Below are 22,330 nucleotides of genomic sequence, written 5' to 3' on the forward strand. Positions count from 1 at the left end.
TTTATAATTTTACAAAAACATATTATGACTTACTTTTTAATATAATCCTACAAACAAGACAAGTATTCATAAATTATGGTGGAGTTTGAGTTTTGTTAATTTTACACACAAAACAATTATGGGACAAAATGGGTGACAAAGACTCTGAAGCTGCAAGTATTCAAGTAAAACCCCTAATTATGTGCTGACTGACTCAAGGAAGTGAGACATGGAGATCAGTCAAGGTCTTACTTTCTTTTTAGGTTCTATGCCACAGGAACAAGTATTTTATACTGAGAAATATATAGAAAAGGTAGAAATGCACAATAATTATTGGTGTTGTAGTAGACATCCTGACTATATGGACGCTTCAATGTCTATACTTGGTTATCAGTCTGAATATATTTGGAATGAACTACAATATGGAACAGGAGGATGCATCTGTAATACATATCTTGAGGCTAAAATACACACATTTCTGACATGGATCTTGGCTTGGATATCTTGAGGCAAAGTGGACATGAAAATCTTATGCCCAGGCAAGGTAATGCACACGTTTAATCTCAGGAGACTAAGGCAATGAGATCTCAGAGATGAAGGTCAGCCTGGGATGAAAAACGTCTCAGATCCAGGAGTAGTGGTACAAAACTTTAGTGTAAGCCACACCTTCTGCTGGAGCCGTGCATAAGAACAATTGGAAGAAGAAATATTTTATCTTCTTTTCCTGCTTGCATTTACTAGCCAACACATCTCTTGCAATCTACTTCTATAGAAGACCAGCTGAAACAAGTAGCCTTGTGGGATTGAGCAACTACTAGATTGTTGGACTTCCCACCCTGAGCTGACTATTATTGGGGTAGTTGGACTACAGATTGTAAGTCATCACAATAAATTTCTTCAATACAGAAAGACATTCCATAATTCTTTGAATCTAGAGAACCCTGATTATTACAGATGCTATGATTTACAGTGTGCAATTGCAGGATGTTGGAGGCATTTTTTCTTGATTCCATGAAAATTATGTTGCCTTCTGTGTTTTTTCCTGGTTTCTTACTATTTGTTTACCCTGTATGAAAACCGTATATCTTATAAGGAAATTTTCTTTTTCCTGAAGCAACCCTTAATATTTTTGTGTGATCGACACTTTGAGACTCTGATTTCTACTTTGTTGATTTTGTGTGTGTACACTGGGATGCAATTCTAGAATGGGAGTGATAATTGAATACATACTCATGGAGAATACCTGGTTGATCTCTAGATTGTTGCCCTTATTCAGGTGAGGGCTGGCACAAAATAAGCCAAGGCCTATGATTATGCAGTGAAAAAGGAAGGCAGAGAATGAGTTTTGGTAAGGTGGGAAGAGAGGAGAAAGAGGAGAACCAAGATGGAGGCAGAGAAGTACAAACCAGATACATGTGGCCTTAATGATCACAGGTAGTTATGAATATTTCTTAATGGATAAATTTTTATAGGACAATTTGTCTTATCTAGGTGGGCAGTTTCTATCATTATCATCTGGTTGTGAGTTTATTATGTGAACTTTTTGTGGATTGAGAATTTAAGAAATCAATCTGATTGCTGAATTACCAGTTTATTGAATTTTGATTTTAATGGGTAACTCTGAGTTGTGACTATAACCACAGGAGGCAAATGTTGGGAATATGAGCAGAGTGTGCAACAAGAGAGTTTTAAGAGAGTGTTTGCTGCTGGGCTTAGATAGTAGCCTGCAGCAATGTGGGATGGAAATTGGAAGCTTAGTGGGTGAGACACTTTCCAGATTGAGATGAAAATACCCCACAGATGCCATGTGGCTTGCAAGTGCCAACACTAGTGAGAATAGTAGATTATTTTTAAAATAATTACTACTACATGGACCCAGCATGGTTCCCAATGGATTGTAAGCATCTTTATTCTCATAATGATTTCCATAAACATTAAAAGTGACAGTAGTTCTTAGATCATTTAAAGAATCTAATTCATAAGAAATGACTCTTCTAGTGCAGATAAAATGACATTCTGTTCCTCTCAATAGTTTAAGGCAAAGTCTTCTAACACTTGATGTAAACCAAACATAGACACAGATTAAGCAGAATCAAGGTCATAATGTACCTCTCCCATATTTCAGCTAAAATGCAGAACCTGCCCCAATAAGTGGAAACATATCAACTACTTGACATTTTGTGAGGAGAGAATTAACTAAACATTGAGAGTCGAAAATCTGTCTTGACAAATATATACAAAATTGATCTATATTCTAATGAATATTATTGTCAAATATCATGACTCCTATCACATGATTTTTTTCCAATTTTTCTAGTATCATATGAAAGTAAAAAGGTATTTTAAAACAATTTCTGTGGGGGTTGGGGATTTAGCTCAGTGGTAGAGCGCTTCCCTAGCAAGCGCAAGGCCCTGGGTTCGGTCCCCAGCTCCGAAAAATAGAAAAGAAAAAAAAAAAAACAAACAATTTCTGTTACTGTCTGATGTGAAAATGATTCAGAAGAAGTAAACCAATACATGTGTGCTAGCTTCTTTTTAAATCTGATTAGTGAGAATCCTCCTACCTCCTTCTCATGATGGTCCCACAATGTTATTCTCTGTGAGGATCGCATTATGTACTCAGATCCACTATCTTTTACAATATTTCCACAATTCATCCTAGCCAATATTTATATATCCATAGGTGACTTTGTAAAATGCTTTATTTTTCTGAAGATGTCCCTTGAAGAGTGTAGTGGAAGCTCTATAAATGAGTACATCGTGTAAAATAGGTTGATACTTACTTGATGAGTATATTCAGGCCTACATACCAGTCAGACCAGAAAGATTTGCCCTATCATTAATGGGATAAACTTATTTTCTCTGTGACGTCCAAGTTTTCATGGTAACTGAGAGCGAATCAGATCATATCATCTGTGATATCATCTGAGGAAACTGATGAAATAAAATTTCAATAATTTAACAAAAATTAATTCTTACATTATACATGATGGCTGTTAATAATAGACTCTTGATATAACTCTTCTGTATGCATGCATACAAATATATGTTCTTCCAATTTCATTATGAATATTCATTTGAATATAAATCCAACTTTGTCATCATTAAAAATGCACAGTGAGCACATCTGAAGTTTTTTTCTCTGTCAACCTCCATGCAATCAATGAGATGCATCTAAATACCCATATGGAGCAAATATCACTTTTGACTATATTCACAGGAAAAAAAGGTAAGAGTCAACTATAACAAGTAAACTTCTATCATCACAAAACCCTCTCAAAAATTTAGATAAAATAGAATTTAGTATGGTGTTTTAGAGACTTCTTGGGATCCAGCTTGCTTCCTCCAAATCCATGTTTCAAGGTAGGTTTTGGGAATACTCAAAATTACAATAAGCATTCATTGTTAAATCTTTGCATTTTCTCTTGAAATACTCGATCTTTTCTTTTTCACTACCAGATTGAAGGTGTTGGTGGCTATATTTTGTGTCCTAATACCACAAGTAGAAATATGGAGAGCATTAATTGAAGTAATTGGTATTTTTACATAAATAATGTATTTACTATAAAAGAAGGGCATGAAGTCGGGGCAAAAGTGTCCTAAGAGGAGACTGGATATGAAATGAGAGTAGAAATGATCAAGATACAATTTATACATACACAAAATTTCAGAGAATGAATCAAATTAAAATTATAAAATAGTTAAAATGACAATCCCAAAGGACTTCTTAGTTGATTGCACGTTTACTCTTATACAGACTCTTTGCTAGCTGTAACAGTTATGGTACATTTTGAAAAGCTAATGGATATGTAAGCAATCACCTGTGTGAATACTCAAGTATAGTAAGAATGAGAAAGGTGCCTGCCTACTTTACCATTAGATATTACATTATTGCTTCTAAAACAAACTTAGTGTGTCTTTCAGTTTCACTGATAACCTTACAATGTTGTAGGTAAAACTTGATTAAATATGAATTGAAATTTATGTTCAAAGATAAAGTTGAAGTTGATATATTTGAATAAATTGCTACCTTAGTGTATGAACAAAAAAGTAAGTTCCTTGATCCACATGACAAGAGAAATTTCTTGTCATGAGAATTTCTTCAAATATAGTCATTTGAAATAAAGACACATAACAAGACAATGTGCTGCACACAGGAAATTCTGGAGCATTTTCAAGGATATATTTCAAATATTCTCCTCAGGACTCAGGTACATCTGAACAAAAAATTCAGAATAATTTTAATTTCCAGAAGTGTCACCAAGGAGAGGCCATCTCTAGATACAGCATGATTGATGGATATATGAACTCGGAGACCATGTCAGCCTACATTGGAAAATTTATTTTATCCAGTCTATGTTATTTACTGAGTTTTACTTATTCAGAAATGTATACTTTCAGACACCCTATTTTTAAGTCTATTTACAGAGACCTTTAAGACTATAAAATAAGAGATCTTAAGTCTTTAGCCTATTGTACTGACTAGTCAAATTTTATTTCTGTATGCTCTACATTAACCAGATTGTTTTAGTTCACTCATGGGCAGATATTACAAGAAGATTCATAGAATAAAGTCCTCATTGAGTGATGTTCTTATTTGTGCTTCATGATCACCAGGGCAATAAGAAGATATTTAAATAGTGTCCAGAGAAATTTAATTTTAGTATTTTTCTAAAATAACTAAGAAAATTTTCTCCAGAAAATAAATAAAATGAATCATAATGCAGGAAATTCTCCACAAAGCAACATACAGAGAGCAAAACTGGGAAGTTAGAGATAGAAAGATGAATCTAGAAATCTACTCAGCTTTGCTGGAATTGTGTTAAGCAGCTGTACTGGCTTCATGACTCTTCCTATTCTGGTGAATATGGCTGTGCCACAAAACTACTCATAAGAAGCAGTATAACTGAACTAATATACATGGCATAACACATTATATTGCATGGTGGTAAAGGATACTGTTGGTAAACACCTGGAAATTCAAAGCTAAAATAACAAAAAAAAATTACCTAGTAGGTCAAGATTTTTCACTGTGAATATGGATCAGCTTATTCCACTATGTGATCTCAAAAATGGGAAAGGATTAAAATGTCAGTGTAATAAACTGTAGAAATTATTATTTAAGACAGTACAGAAATATCATATAACTGGTGATAGAACTTGAGATAGAAGTACAAACTAACACAGCTGATGATAACAAGATCACAAAAAGGAGGATGTCAATGCTATCCTTCTCTGCCCTCAGAAGTCTTTGTGTCATAGGAGAGAAAATTTTAGAAAATTATACAGCTTAAGCAAAAGGACATCTCAAAATGGCAGCTGAAAGCTGTCCATGACACAATTCTTCATGTATCATTTGAGGTGTGTAAGGAGGATCAGGTCTCTGATTTTGGCAGATGCTGAAGGCTAAAATAAATTGCCTTTTTAGCAGGAGTGCAAGGCTAAGTCGGTAATGACTGATTTTAAAGCCAAACCCTGGTACAGCATCAAAATCCAGTGTCCAGCAATAAAATCATCCTCATCAGAAGTTGAAATGGAAAGTGGTGTTGTTACAGAAATTCCCAAGCCAAAGGCTTGATATCAGTTGGCTTTGTCAGTACCCTTTCTCTGATTAGCAGCTCGTATTCAAGCCCTTGGCAAGAGTCTGGACTCCTGCTAGGAACCTGACTGTCAAATTGCTGTATTCAGGAACTGATATTAGCTTTTGTGGCTTCTGATTCACTCAGTGAAATCATATATTTGCCTGAAAATAAAATCATTAAGGACCAATGAGAAGAGGTATCTGAAGTTTAGGAATGTAAAGTAAAAGATTGCTGTAACAAGAGTGACCTCTTTCAGAACTGCTGTTTCATCATATTCTTCCCCCACCCTGTAGTTAGCAACAATTATGGAAAATAAAATGAAAAATTAAAAAAAATTAATTTTCTCTCTCTGAGTAATGAAATAGAAAGATTACTCACTTGTAGCAAATACTTAAACCTGTATTTGTATTTAGGGTACACCATCCTTGCTAATTTCGACTTCTTTCTGGAGCCTTCTGATAAAAGGCATAGGGCTGGATACCAAGTGAAACCAGTTGCTGAACCTTTGCCTTCTATCGCTGTAACTTCTTCAAATTTTGTGATTATATGATGATCTACCATCCTGTATAATATTGTTATGTCTGTTATAACACACACACACACACACACACACACAAACACACACACACATGCATGCAAGCACAAACACGCACAAAGAAACAAACATGCACACACACAAACATCCACACATACATACACACATAAACACATACTCACAGAGATATATGATAAACACACACACACACACACACACACACACACATACGTCCACAGAAAATAAACAAACATCAATGAAAAAATGAACAAAGTCAAGCCAGAAAAATGTTTGATGTTATCAAAGAAAAACTGGACTCTAATACTGCTCAAGCAATATAGTCAATTAGTATGGCTTTCCCTGTATTACTGTGAAAACAAGAAAATTTATAGGATGTTTATTTTATAGCACACAGCCAAAATCTATATCTATTTTGAAAAATTACTTTGTATTTAAATGTGCCTTTTTATGGAGACCAGAGGACACATCTGGACAATGGGTTCTGGTATAATTTAACTTTTAAAGTATTTTATTTAGTATTCAATTGCATGCATAATCTTTTTTAGAAAACTTGCCTGACCATTCTCCAGCTCAGAATTTTTCCACATAACCTCTAATATTGTTAAATTCTAACTTTATGTGGTCTCATTTTTCATAACAAGAAATCCATTCTTTATTGTCTGCATGTGCATGGATCCCACAAACCTCATCAAGTAATCAAACATCAATTAGCACTTATAAGTCCTATTTGTAGCCGTACTGGATGATAGACTGACCTTATCTTATGCAAGTGTTTTTTTTTTTTTGCATATTACTAGCTCTTATGAGTTCACAGAGAAGATTCTTATCTTGGACTCATTGGAAACAGATTTTTCATAGGAATGGAATTGTCAACGTAATCCAGGGTAAAAAATTGGCAAGTTCTCTGCATGTAACTCTCAACTGCTAGGATCAGAACTCACATTATCAATTTTTCTTGTTCATACTATAAATTAAGAGCTGGGACTCATATAGGTAAGGCATTCATGTTTATAACTGTGTCATCTGCTCAAACCTAAATATTTATGATCTTACAATAAAGAATAATCAATTGAATAAGTTTCAAAAATCACAGTGCCACTCAATCTGCAGAATCCTCCAATTATGTTCTGCATCAACTCTGATGCTATCCTATTATTTTCTCATCAAAGTCAGTTGTAATTTTCCAAACACAGGACTGAAATTTTTGGAAGTACAAAGGGTCTGTGCTGTTACCCTGTGAGAGTTACACATGTATTGAATTAAGATCAGTAGAATGAAATTTCCCAAGTCTATCTCACATACAACCAAGTTTTTTTACTCAAGTACTCAAAGGTATTTTGTCTACATTGTAGTAATATGTACTTTTAAGTTGAAAAGCATTGATTTGCATGAATATGTGTCATTGTATAGCAGGTATGCCATTGTGCAGTACATGGAGTTGCCTGTAAAAGTGACTGGAATAATTAATTTTGTTTGAAGTAATTCTATTGGATCTTTCAAAAGATAAGATTACTACATAATTCTTAGTGAAAAACCAGTGCATTTAAAAACAAGGGTTACTTCAAATATGATCCCAATATTTTTTCTCTCCTATTCTGATGATCACAATTCTTTTCATGGCTTACAAATGTAGGAAGCTCCAATATACATAATTCAATTTTGATGTACAAACCCTTGTTGTAGCAGAGGATTATAATTTTAGCTCAACTTTTATGTAAACCCTTTCAAAGGCATATGCTGGTTTTTTTTGTTTGTTTGATTGTTTTCATTGGGAAGGGGGGTTTAATTCCTGACAGAATGTGCCATATTGAAGCAAAAAAAAATGGGATCAATTAAGAGTTAACAGCTTCCAGACTTTATCTGTGCTGTTGAGTTAACCATGTGGTACAGTTCTCTATACTGAAATCCCACTCAGAGAGAGTTGTTCTCCCAAGAGTGCTGACACAAGTAAGATCACAGACTCACAAGAAGTACAAGCTACAGTCAGAAACATTAATAACAACATCAGAAATTACCAGATGGCAAGAGGTAAGCACAGAAAACTAAGCAACAAAATCCAAGGCAATTTGGCATCATCATAAACCAACTGTTTCGCCACAGTGAGTCCTGAATACCCCAGAACACTGGAATAGCAAGATTTGGATTTAAAATAACATCTCATGATGAGGATAGAGGCCTTTACAAAAGGACATACATAACTCCATTAGTGAAATACAGGCAAATACAGAGAAACATATGGAAAAATTTAAAGAGAAAACACAAAAATCCCTTAAAGAATTACAGGAAAACACAATCAAACATGTTAGCGAATTGAACAAAACCATCCAGGATCAAAAAATGGAAACAGAATCAATAAAGAAATCACAAAGGTAGACAACCCTTGAGATAGAAAACCTAGGAAAGATATCAGGAGTCATAGATGCAAGCATCAACAGCATAATACCAGAGAAAGAAGAGAGAAATTTGGGTGCAGAGAATACTATAGAAAACATTGACACAAATGTCAAAGAAAATGCAAAATGCAATCGCTCCTAACCCAAATAATCTGGCGAATCCAGGACAAAATAAGAAGACAAAACCTAAGGATAATAGTTATAGAAGAGAGTGAATACTCCCAACTTAGAGGACCAGTAAATATCCTTAAAAATTATAGAAGAAAATTTCCCCAACTTAAAAAAAAGGGATGCACATGAACATACAAGAAGCCTACAGAATGTCAAATCGATTGGAACAGAAAAGAATTTCCTCCCATCACATAATAGTCACCGCATGCACAAAACAAAGAAAAAAATATTAAAAGCAGTAACAAAAAGTGTTAAGTAGCATATAAAGGCGGCCAAACCAGAATTATATCAACTTCTCACAATAGACTCTAAAAGCCAGAATATCCTCAGCAGTTATCAGACAGACCCTAAGAGTAAACAATTGCAAGCACAGGTTACTATACCCAGCAAACCTGTCAATTAACATGGAGAAACAAAGACTTTCCATGACAAAAAAATTACACAATAACTTTTTTACAAATCCTTCTCTAAAAAGGTTAACAGATGCAAACTTCAACAAAAGGCGGAAAACTTACCCTAGAAAAAGGAAGAAATTAATCTTCTTGCAACAAAAAGAAGATAGTCACACAGAAATAATTCCACCTCTAACAACAAAACTAACAGGAAGCAACAACCATTTTCCCTTAATATAGCTTACTATCTGTGAACTCAGTCCCCCAATTTAAAGACATAGACTGTGTGAATACCTAAATAAGATTCAGCAATTGCTACGTACAGGAAATGCACCTCAGTGACAGAGACAGGCACTACTTAATTGTCAGACGCTGGAAAATGCCCCAAGAAATTACCTGGTGTAGCTATTGTTATATCGAATACAATCAATTTCAAACCAAAACATGTCAAAAAAGATAAAGAATGACACTTCATACTCATTAACGGAAAAATCTGCCAGGATAAATTCTCAATCCTGAACACCTCTGCTGCAAATGCAAAGGCAACAACATCCATAAAAGAAACTTTACTGAAGCTCAAAGCACATACTGCAACTCACACAATAACATTGGAAGACTTCAACACCTCATCATTGTACAGATCATTGAAACAGAAACTAATCAGAGACATAGAGAATCTAGCAGAAGTTATGAACCAAATGCATTTAACGGATGTCTATAGAACATTTCATCCTAAAACAAAATAATATACCTTCTTCTCAGCATCTCATGGCACCTTCTCCAATACTGACCAAGCATTTAGTCACAAAACAGACCTCAACAATACAAGAAGATTGAAATAGTCCCATGAATCCTATAAGATCATCATGGACTAAGGCTGGTTTTCAATGACAACTGATGAAAGTCAACATGCAGATGGAAGCTGAACAACTTTCTACTCAATGATAACTTTATCAAGGAAGAAGTGAAGAAAGAGATTGAAGACTTTTTAGTCTTTAATGAAAATGAATGCACAATATACCCAAGCATATAGGACACAATGAAAGAAGTGCTAAGAGGAAATCTTATAGCTCTGAGTGCCTCCAAAAAGAAAGTTGGCAGATTATATTTTAACAACTTAACAACACACCTAAAAGCTCTAGAACAAAAAGAAGCAAATGCACCCAATAAACATAGATGGCGGGAACTAATCAAACTCAGAGCTGGAATTAACCAAGTAGAAACAAAAAGAACTATGAAAAGAATCAACCAGGGGTTGGGGATTTAGCTCAGTGGTAGAGCGCTTGCCTAGGAAGCGCAAGGCCCTGGGTTCGGTCCCCAGCTCCGAAAAAAAGAACCAAAAAAAAAAAAAAGAATCAACCGAAACAGGAGCTGTTTTTTAAGAAAATAAACAAGATAAATATACTCATAGCCAGCCTTAACAGAGGGCACGGAGACAGTATCAAAATTAACAAAATCAGAAATGAAAAGGGAGACATAAAAGCAGATACCAAGGAAAGTTAAAGTATCATCAGATCTTAAAAGAAAAGATTATACTCAATAAAACTGGAAAAACTGGATGAAATGGACAATTGTCCAGATAAATACCAGGTACCCAAGTTAAATCAAAATCAGATGAAATATCTAAACAATCCTATAACCCATAAAGTAATTAAAGAAGTCATTAAAATTCTCCCAACCAAAAAAAAAAAAAAAGCCCAGGACCAGTTGGGTTTAGAATTCTATCCAACCTTCAAAGAAGACATAATGCAAATACTCTTCAAATACAAACAGAAGGAATACTAACCAATTTGTTCTGAGAATCGACAATCATGCACATACCTAAACCATACAAAGAACCAACTTAGAAAATGAACTTCAGACCAATTTTCCTTATGAATATCGATGGAAAAATAATAAAAGAAATACAAGATGAATCTGAGAAGATATCAAAATGATCTTCTATCATGGTCAAGTTGGCTTTATCCCAGTGATGCAGGGATGGTAAATATATATGGAGATCCACCAACATTAGCATATATATGTATATGTGTGTGTGTGTGTGTGTCTGTGTGTGTGTGTATGTGTGTGTATAAAATCACATGAACCTTTCATTAGATGTTGTGAAAGCATTTGAAAAAATTCAACACACCTTTATAATAAAAGCATTGACAAGATCAGGAATTTAAGGATCATCCTAAACCTACTAAATGAAATACATAGCAAACTAGGACCCAACATCAAACTAAATGGAAAGAAACTAGAAGCAATCTCACTACTATCAGGAACTAGATAAGATTGTATACTCTCTCCTTACATATTCAATATAGAACTTGAAGTCCTAGCCAGAGCAATTTGACAACAAAAGGAGATAAAGAGGATAGTATTTGGAAAGGAAGAAGCCCAACTATCACTACTTGAATATGATATAATAGTATACTTAATTGTCCACACAAATTACACTCGAGAACTCCTAAACCTAATAAACAATTTCAGCAAAATGGCTGGATATAAAATTATCTCAAAAAATCAGTAGGCTTTTTCTACTCAAAGGTTATTAAGGCTAAGAAAGAAATTATGGAAATGACACACTTCACAATAGTCACAGTTAATATCTTGATGTGACTCTAATCAAGCAAATGAAAGATTTGTATGACATTAACTTCAAGTTTCTGAAGAAAGAAATCAAAGAATGTCTTGGGAGATGCAAAGTTCTCCAATGCTTGTGCACTGGCAAGATTATTATAGTAAAAATTGCCATGGGAGGGCGGTAATGGGGAGAGGATGGGGAAGGGAACACCCATAGAGAAGGGGAGGGGAGGGGTCAGGGGGATGTTGACCCAGAAACTGGGAAAGGGAATAACAATCGAAATGTAAATAAGAAATACCCAATTTAATAAAGATGAAAAAATTGCCTTATGATGACAGCAATCTACAGATTTAATAAAATTCCCAACAAAATTCTAACTGAAATCTTCCTAGATTTAGTAAGATCCATTTGCAAATTCATTTAGAATAACAAAATCTCAGGAGAAAACAATTCTCAACAATAAAGAACTTCTGTAGAATGAGAATCTCTGACCTCAAGTTGTGTTACAGAGATAGCATGATTAAAAATGCAAAATTTCTATACAGAGAAAGGCAGTAGGTCAATGCAATATAATTGACCCAGTGATGAACCCACATACCTATAGTCACTTGGTCTTTGACTAAGGAGCTAAAACTATCCAGCAGAAAAAAGTCCGCATTTTCAACAAATGGTGCTGATTCACCTGCCACTCAGCATGTAGAAGAGTGCAAATTGATCCGTTCTTTTTACCTTGTACAAAGCTCAAGTCTCAGTGTATCAAGCACCTACACATAAAACCAGATACACTGAAACTAATGGAAGAGAAAGTGGGGAAGAGCCTTGAACACATGTGCACAGGGGAAATTTTTCTGAACAAAACAGTGGATTATGCTCCTAGATCAAGAATCAACAAATGGAACCTCATAAAACTGTAAAGCATTTGGTAGGCAAAGGACACCATTAATAGGGCAAAATGGCAATGAACATAATGGGAAAAGACCGTTACCAATCCTACATCTGATAGAGGTCTAATATCCAATATACAAAGAAATCAAGAATTAGACTCCAGAGAACCAAATAGCCCTATTAAAAATCGGGTACAGAACTAAACAAAGAATTCTCAACTGAGGAATATTAAATATCTGAGAAGAACCTAAAAAATGTTCAACATTCATAGCCATCAGGGAAATGCAAATCAAATCATCCCTGAGATTCCACCTCATACCAATCATAATGACTGAGACCAAAAGTTCAGGTTACAGCAGATGCTGGTGAGGATGTGGAAAATGAGGAAGTCTCCTCCATTGTTGGTGGAAGTGCAAGTTTGTACAGTCATGTTGGAAATGACTGTACAAGCTTGTACAAGCCATCGATGTGGTGGCTCCTCAGAAAATTGGACCTAGTAAAACCTGAGGGCCCAGCTATACCACACTTAGATATGTTCCCAAAATGGATATATCAGTTATTAAGAACAAGGACTTCATGAAATTCCTACGGAAATGGTTTGAACTTGCAAATATCTTCCTGAGTCTGGTAACCTAGTAACAAAAGAACAAACACTTATAAGTGGATATTAACCCAAAAATCTCAGAATACCAAACATGCAATTAACAGACCTCATGAGCTCAAGAAGAAGAAAGACGAAAATTTGAATGTTTCAGTCCTTCCTGGAAGGTGCAACAAAATACTTATGGGAAATTTACAGAGACAAATCATTTAGCAGAGCCTAAAGGAAAGGCCATCCATTGATTGCCCCATCACAGGATTCATCCCATATAGGGACTCTTATCCCAGACACTAGTGCAGTTACTTGCTGAGAGGAGCCTAATATAACTCTCTCCTTAGTGGCTCAGCTGGAGCCTGACAATTACAGAAGGGAATGCTCTAGGCCAACCTTAGGCCTGAGCATGAGGTCCCCAACAGAGGAATGAGAGAAAGGATTGAAAGAGCTGAAGGGATTTGCAACCCCACAGGAAGATCAACAATATCAACCAACCAGACCTCCCACCCCAGAGTTCTCTGGGACTTAACTATGAATCAAAGTGTATGCCCTTCAACAGAGGAATGGATACAGAAAATGTGGTACATCTACACAAGGGAATATTACTCAGCTATCAAAAACAATGACTTTATGAAATTCATAGGCAAATGGATGGAACTGGAAAATATCATCCTGATTGAGATAACCCAATCACAGAAAAACACACATTGTATGCACTCATTCCTAAGTGGATATTAGCCCAAATGTTCGAATTACCCTAGATGCACAGAACACATGAAACTCAAGAATGATGACCAGAATGCGAATGCTTCACTCCTTCTTTATTTTTTTTTTTGGTTTAAGCCATTTTTATTAGAAGGAATCTTGATTCAACATAGCTTTTCAAACATCTTTATGTCAAATACACATGGACAGTTGTAGCACAGAGACAGTTATGAAAGGCACAGTCAACAGGACATTATTAGGTTTCGATTATAGCAGCAAACTTAAAAATAAATAATCTGCCTTTAAAAATTCAACAGGTACCTCAAATATTACTGCAGTTAATGTTCAACCCATAAAGACATTGTGAGCAGAGGAAAAGAGGACCTGGTACAACCTAGCAAGACTCCAGAACATCCCCCAGTGTGAAGACAGCCTTGTGGAGGACGTGCACCAAATGAGCGTCTTTGACTCCACTGGGGGCAAGAGGTGTGAGCTTAGTGGACTGGACAGTACTGTCCCAGCAGCTCTTTGCAAGGCTCAAGAGAATGCGCTTCAGGTCCTCTTACACAGCGCTGGAGCATTTCCAATAAAGGGTGGAATGCTACGCAAGCTAAAGGACCCCACTCTGTATTCTGGGACAATTGCTAACTCAGCAGCAGAGCAGCTGCAAGAAGCAGCCTCCTTAGTATCACAAGTACCTAGCTGTTCCCACAACACATGTGTTGAGAGCAGCAAGAATCCCTCTGCGGTCCAGGGGTTCCTGCTGCACTTGCAGTGGCCGCCTGTGTGCCTGCATGGACACTTCCCGTCCTTCTCCGGCCCCTGCTCACACAGGGCCACCTGCTGCCTGTCTGCTCTCACACTTGCATCCTTAGGTAGTGCAGAAACTGGAAAAGGGAGCATTTCAGAAACAACAAAGGTCTGTTTAGCTAGTGATAGAGTACAGGGGCACGAGTAACAAAACCCTTGGGTTGGTTGGTTGGTTTTATTCTTTTGCTCTTTGTAAAGACTGTGGTCATCTTTGTAGCATCATATGTTCACATGCATTAAATTTAGCATATTAATTAGCATAGCATCTATGTTAATATTAATCATTTAAGTCCTCACAACTATCACAGTTTAAGTTTTACAAGCCGTAAATGTTGCTACGTGGCTTGGGAATGCCCTTCCCTGAAGTCTTGAACTGGGACTCGATCCCTCACCATGCGAAGATGACGACAGTGTTTAACCTCTGGGTTCCTTTCCTTCAGTTCTGTTTATTTCCCTCAAGGCTACAGCAGCATGGTTGAATAATAGCAACAATAAGCATGGTATTTTGGGAAACATGTAAATACAAAACCTTGGAACATACAGGGTTTGACCCGTGAGCTACTCAGCTAAGAGATCTTTTAAAAATTACAGCTGTCGTAGCTGAAGCTCTTGCAGGTATGTTCAGCCTGTGGCCCAGGACAGCAATGAATGGCACAATACAAAATTGTAAACTTACTCAAAGCTTTTTAACAGTTTCGTTGTTTTTGTAACTGGACCGTGAGGTTCTTGAGCCTGGACTCTGTAGAGAACAGTGTCCCACTGCACTGTCAGAAGGTTGGACACACCAGCAAATCGACACCAGCAAATCGACATGACGGTGGGAATTTTTCTTCTTGTTGATCTGATCTAAAATACTGTTGTTCCTCATTCTTCCCCCTACTTCCGGCAGGCCTTTAAGTCAGTACAACTTAGGAGTATCTAGGAGAAGATGCCTACAGCCCACACCTCCAGCTTCATCCTGCCAGTTTTACACAACAAAAAATAACGCAAGTCTGGCTAGTAGTGGAGACGGGTCCTGGCACCAAGCATCCTAGCAGAGAGCCAGGAATAGGGCTTGCTAGGAACAAGTTTATTCTTATGTCAAAAGCCATCAGTCAACTGGGCATGGTGATGCACATCGACACTTGAGGGGCAGAACTGGGAGAACCAGCCTGGGGTGCAAGATGAGACCTTGTCTTAAAAACCAGTCACTGCAGGCAATCACATATGAAGCCTTCTCAGGACTGAGATTGTTACTTTTTACAAAACACAAACCTAGCCACATACAGCACTGCCAATTTCTTACCCACTGCTGCACATCAGAAGCCTAGGTAGGGCCCCGCTTACAAAGCTGCAGGGAAGGTTTACCCAGCTGACTGCTCGCCCAAGCATTTCCATGTCCAAACCGGTTAAGTGTCTGGGTCAAATGGTCCTGTGGCAAAAGGTCTGCAGCTCCCACTCAGTGGGTAACAAAGCCTCTGGCTCCTTAAGGCAGGCCCAGCAATGCTGTTCAGAGTTCTACTGCTGCTGTCTCTCACTTGTACCAGCCTGACATGACACTCAACATTGGATCAGCCACTGACAGGTAATCTCCCTTTTGTTAAGTAACAAGACATGACATGGTCACAGTTGTCGCTATACTCAGAAGGGGAGGATATTATACAAAGTCATGGGAGGGGTCATTCTTAGAATCCTGCATATGACAGATACACACTTATTAACTGGAAAAACCTTTGCTAACAACACCTCTTTCCACATAAGCAAACTTCCTTGAGGGACAGCACTGTTGAGAACTATAGTTCCTATAATTCTGAAAGACTAAAAAGAACTCTAGTCTCTCAACTTTTCCTGACAGCTTTTGAAATAATCTTTTGCAAGTAGCCAATGACATTTGTTCAAACACACTCTGACAGACATAACACACATCTAGGCTACAAACTAAATCATCCACCTGTATTCACTTCTCATGCTTTTCAAATGTACCTCTTGGGGACACTGAAACAATGCATGCTGGGAAGAATCATAATGCTAACATGTAGCCAGGCAATTTTGGCCATCCCATCAAAATACACACCTTCACCTATACTACCATGAATCCATAGGTCTACTTTTAATCACAGCAGCAGGATGCATCACTCCTTTCTAGAATGCTTATATTTATGACCAGCAGAACCTCCCACCATGATGTCAATGTCCCATATTTCTGGAATCCAATATGGTGGCTGCTGGCCATGTGGCCGCTGACCACTCCAAATGCTGCCAACATGGGCACAGAACTCAACATTTCATTTCAACAGATGTGTGGCTTCTGTAGAGGCCAGCACCACTCTAGAGTCTGGAGTATCTGAAATACACTGGTACCAACTGGCTTCACCTCCTCTAGTCTTTACCTTCACAAATCTCCAGGGCTCCCACAAAAATCTTGCTTGGGCCAACCAAACTGTTTCTGATAGTCTAGTGCTGAACTGGGCACAAAAGTGAGAGCAACTAACACTGGTGGATCAAATGAGCACCTGACGTGGAAGACAGGAGAACTCCAGAGCTCGGATTGTGTTGGAGAACACACACCACACAGAATGAAGACTAGACACGGAGTGTGTGTGCCCATGCATGACAAGATAGCAGGCAAATAGTGCTCGGAGAGAGATGTGAGCAACCTGGCTAGTTAATCCACTCATCCAGATGCTAAAAGAACCTGCCGAGGCTCAGGCATGTTCTAGGCACTGGGAGTAAGCGCACAAAGGGAAAAGGGATTCCTGGAATGAAGGAAAGGACTTGGCTAAGAGTCCCTACAGGCAAGACAAATGAGAGGAGCCTGGCGGGAGGACAGCTCAAAGACCCACGCAGGAGACAGTCAAGTGACCCACTAGATTTTCAAAGCTCTGAACTTGCAGCCACTGAGAAAGCAGAGACCTAAAAGGGCCCCTGCATCCATCCGCATGGTTTCAGTCTGTTACCCTGCTGCACACTTGAGTGTGGGAAGATAGTGCTTAAATATTCTAAGGATGTGCTTGTGGGCACAGGGCAAAGGAAATCAGAGAAGAAATTAAAAACTTGAACAAAACACCATGTTTACAAAGTTTACAAAACACCAAGAAAAGCTTCAGCTGGGCTTTGACATGCACAGTAGTGTTTATCTACGTTTCCCCAGTCAGAACATACAAAATGGCTGCTGCTTTGTACTGTGTTCCATACACTGGGCAACTAAGAAAGTTCCAGGGTGGAGGCCACCAGCTGGGAACTTCCACACCTAGGCCCCCACACCTGCTGGGCATGCGCAGCTCCTGGAGAGCCAGAGAAGACTGGCAACTTGCCCGGCCTTCCTAAGTGTAAGAGTAAAGCACTTTTGCCAACTAGCACTTCTTGGGACTGCACACGCATTCACCCTTGCATTCAGGACATAGCAGAGCAAACATGCTGTGGAAACCTAGAAGCGCTACGGTTGTCTTTCACCAGAGCCCCACATAACAATGTTGGTTGTAAAATTATACCCAATATGACTCATCCAACAGCATTACCCAGGAAACATTATCTGAACGTCAAAACCCACCACAGGTCTATAAAAGGACCAGAGAGAAAAGAAGACAGTGTGTCTAACTACTGATTAAAGACAGAGCAAAAGGGAAAGGAGTCTCGTCACCCACATGGAGGGAACTATGAGGGGGTGAAGGAGTGTATGGAGACGAGGCAGGGCCTCCCACCCGACACTGACAATCACACGGGTTTCTGTGGCTACACACCACACACAGTACGGTAATATAACCCTCCAGAGGGCACTGGTCTTTTAAAATCTTGATTGTTTTTTTTTAGGAATGACAAATGCCTCTGAAAATATTTTGTTCAGAATTGCTGTGATTATAAAAGTACTTCAAGTTAAGAAACCCATCTAGAACCAATCTGGAATGGCAGTGCACTGGAAAAAATGGCATTGATCTAGAATGTCTGCATCTACAAATAAAAATATAGAAGGAACTTAAAAAAGCCAGGAACTGCTTCTTCAAAAAAAGGTGTTGATTCAAAACTTTACTGCACAAAAATATGTACTTCTTAAGTACTTCTAATAAATTAACTTCATAACATCTTCATGTGTATTTATATATTTATATTTATATATATAACATCCCTGATCGTCTATAAAAGAGGGTCTATAATAGTAAAATAAGTGAACTTCAAAAGTACCCCCTTCACAAAATGTATTTAACATCAGTTTTCTCAAATTTTAAGGAATGTAACAATATGTACAACTCTTGTGTATTAGTATAATACCAAAATAGTCTCAGGCGTGTTACCAGGCTGTCAGTATTGTAAAATGTTTGTGTCAAGTTCAAATTTGGAGGACAGCCTCGTTTCAAATGAATGCAGTTGTCGGTGGGAAGGGTCCCTGCCCAAGTGGAGATGGTAATCGTCTTATCTACAGTAGGCTTCACGAGAGGTAGTGTTCAAGTCACAGCAGAAGAGGACGGTGTGCTCAGTATCTTTAATCAAGAGTCACAAGAAAGGACGTGCTGGTTTCTAAGCAGATCAACTGGTGACTTTCTTAATATGAATCTCATTGAGAATGGCCCAGACAGCAGAGTTCTGAATAACCGACAGTCGAAAGGCTGAGATAGGGTTCAGTCCAGGATCCACAATTCCCTCTGCAACTCCGTACTCAAATTTCCCTATTCTGAAATAGCCATCTTCTAATCGTTTGTCTTTGATTTCTTTGCTGATCTCCAAACTGTCGCTCTTAAGAGGCAGAACCTCCACGGTCGTGTTCAGCAGGATGTCCCCTGGGTGCTCTTGATTGCCGCTGTGGAACAAATAACTCTCCACATTGACCGGTTTGTCGAATTTAAACAAGATGTAGTCTCCAGCTGTGGGGGTGATGGCCCAAAAGAAGTCTTCCCCCATGTAGGTCTTCTCCAGTGTGTGCCCTTGGTACACCTTCAGGGAAGTGGAGACCTCTGCAGGCAGGTTCACGTGGATCTTGAGAAGCAATGGTTTCATGTAATCTTTATCCGTAAGTTTCTGAATTTTCCCCGACAGAGATGAGTGTAGACCCACGTGCTGGAAGAGGGAGGGTCGGAAGCGGATTCGTAGGTTTGCCTTCTGTCTGTCACAGTGTTTGGCATCTTTTTCGGGGTTGCAGATCTTCACCCAGAGAATGTGGTCCAAGAGCCAGTCAATGGGCTTCTCCTTATAGAACATGAGAATGAACTCCACAACCAGAGCTAGGTCCGGCGCCTGGAACATCTTCCCAATGAAGCCCAGCTGGGAAAACTCTAGAATCATCCATTCTTCAGAAGAAAGTTGAAGTGCAAAATTTTTTATGGTATTAAAATAGTTTTGCTTGACAATAATATCATCTTCAAGCTGAATGTAGTAAATGCCCTTCTCCTGAGCATACATCATCAGAAAACAATAGTCCAGGTTTTGCTTCGTTCTCCTTCTCCATCTTACTCTTTCCTTGGAGTCTCCGGACGTCTCCTTCAGGTTTGTTAAGTCGGGGTAATAGCTTTCAGGAGGAGAGATTACTTCTAGCAAGCCGGAACTAATTTCTCTAGAAAATTCTTTCTCCAGGTTGGCAACAACGCTGTGAACATAATCAAGATCTGTCTCTCCTATGAAGACAACTATAACACAGTCCAGCTTCTCTTCAGGATACAGATTATCAATAAGGGAGTGAAGGGTCTCTATGAGGTAAGATTTAACTTCTCTCTTTACAGTAGGAATCCCCATGACTATTGAAACTCCCGTTCTTCCACTGCCAATCTGTACGGCGGGCTGAAGGCTTCTTTCATTTTGCAATAGATGAGGCAAATGATAATAAATACTTGGCACTTGAAGTGATTTTTTGCTTGTCAACTCTTTTAGAAGCTTTATGGTATTATCTTAGAACGTACTCAGACCAGCCTTACTTCCATTAGTCTCCGCTCCAGCTCGGCGGAACTGTTGGACAATGGTGTTTAGCTCAGAGGAGCGCTGAGATATCCTATGTTCGGCCACTCGAAGACGTTCTTTTCAAGCGAGGAATTCTCGTTGGTAAGCAATTAATTTTTCTCTTTCCTTCAGAGAAACAAGGCTGTGTTTTCCTCCTGTTCACCTTCTTATCACTCAGCGTCAGAGCAGACAGACAGCATTCTGCACACATGAGAAAGGCAGGCAGGAGGCTAAACACAAACTTCATGAAGAAATGAAACATAAGACAGGCTTCTTTCTGAGAAGGGCCACAAGAAAACTTCAGCAATTTCCAGGTAGAGTGTCCAGAGTCTTGTCACCTTTCCCATTTTGCCATGTGGTATACCAGGACAGGGTAAGGAAGGACGTGACAAACACCAGCGCAGTGGCCACAGTTCCATTTCGGAGCCTCATCTCATTTCACCATCACACTGGTTCACAAGTTGGCAACAGCAAGCAAGACCAGTCTCTCTCCAGCCTCAAGTCAACAGAAGGCAGAACGCCTTGGACCCGGGCCAAAAACAAAGCAATTGATGATTGAGGTTCACTTCAGATGCTGGGCAGAAGGTGTCAAGCAGCAAAGCAAGCGTGGGTATTGTTATTCCAGATTGTCTTCGCGGTTTTCAGAGGCTGAGGGCTAAGGGCTGCTGTTTCTTTTTCTTCTTCCTGCCGCGGGCCAGGGCGCTTCTACCGCGGCCGCCGGCCACACTGCTTCACTCCTTCTTTAAAAGGGGAACAAGAATACCCTTGCAGGGAATAGGGAGGCAAAGTTTAGAACAGAGGCAGAAAGAACACTCATTCAGAGCCTGCCCCACATATGGCCCATACACATACAGCCACCTAACTAGAGAGGATGGATGAAGCAAAGAAGTGCAGTCTGACAGGAACCAGATGTAGATCTCTCCTGAGAGACACAGCCAGAATACAGCAAATATATAGGTAAATGCCATCATTAAAGCATTGAACTGAGAACAGGACCCCCGTTGAAGGAATCTTAGAAAGGACTGAAAGAGCTTGAAGGGGCTTGAGACACCATATGAACAACAATGCCAACCAACCAGAGCTTCCAGGGACTAAGCCACTACCCAAAGACTATACATGAACTGACCCTGTACTCCAACCTCATAGGTAGCAATGAATAGCCTAGTAAGAGCACTTGGTCCTTGTAGAAGGGGAAGCCCTTGGTCCTGCCAAGACTGAATCCCCAGTGTACGTGATTGTTGGGGTGGAGGGCGGTAATGGGGGGAGAATGGGGAGGGGAACACCCAGCGAGAAGGAGAGGGGAAGGGTTTAGGGGAATTTTGGCCTGGAAACCGGGAAGGGGATTAACAATTGAAATATAAATAAGAAATACTCAAGTTAATAAAGATGAAAAAAAGCAAAAAAGAGAGAGAAGGTAAATATTTATGATGATGATGATGATGATGATGATGATGATGATAATAATAATAATAATAATAATAATAATAATAATAATAAACAAAGTGTACCCATGGAGAGACAAATTTTTCCAGCCTCATGTGTAGAAAAGGATGTCCTTGTTGTACATCACTGGGAGGAGAGACCCTTGGTACTGTGAAGGTTTGATGCCCTGATGTAGTATAATGCAAGGGCAGAGGGGCAATTGGTGGGTTTGTGGTTGGGGAAGCATCATCATAGAAGCACTGGGAAAGGGATACAGTAGGAGGTTTCTGAAAAGGAAACCTGGAAATGGGATAACATTTGAAATATAACTTAATTAAAATCCAATAAAAGAGTTGACTTAGCAGAATAA

General features: G+C 38.6%; 1 pseudogene across 1 annotated transcript; it reads right to left on the reverse strand.

The window, feature by feature from the left end:
* Positions 1-13,942: 13,942 nt before the first annotated feature.
* On the reverse strand, positions 13,943-21,263 carry Mgat4a-ps1 (alpha-1,3-mannosyl-glycoprotein 4-beta-N-acetylglucosaminyltransferase A, pseudogene 1; annotated as a pseudogene). Its single transcript, XR_005499113.2, has 2 exons — positions 20,877-21,263; positions 13,943-20,657 (listed from the first exon to the last, which is right to left on the reverse strand). The product of XR_005499113.2 is annotated as an alpha-1,3-mannosyl-glycoprotein 4-beta-N-acetylglucosaminyltransferase A, pseudogene 1 (transcript).
* Between the last annotated feature and the right edge of the window lie 1,067 nt (positions 21,264-22,330).

The sequence above is a fragment of the Rattus norvegicus genome, chromosome 1 (genome assembly GCF_036323735.1).
Source record: "Rattus norvegicus strain BN/NHsdMcwi chromosome 1, GRCr8, whole genome shotgun sequence".
Lineage (NCBI taxonomy): Eukaryota > Metazoa > Chordata > Mammalia > Rodentia > Muridae > Rattus > Rattus norvegicus.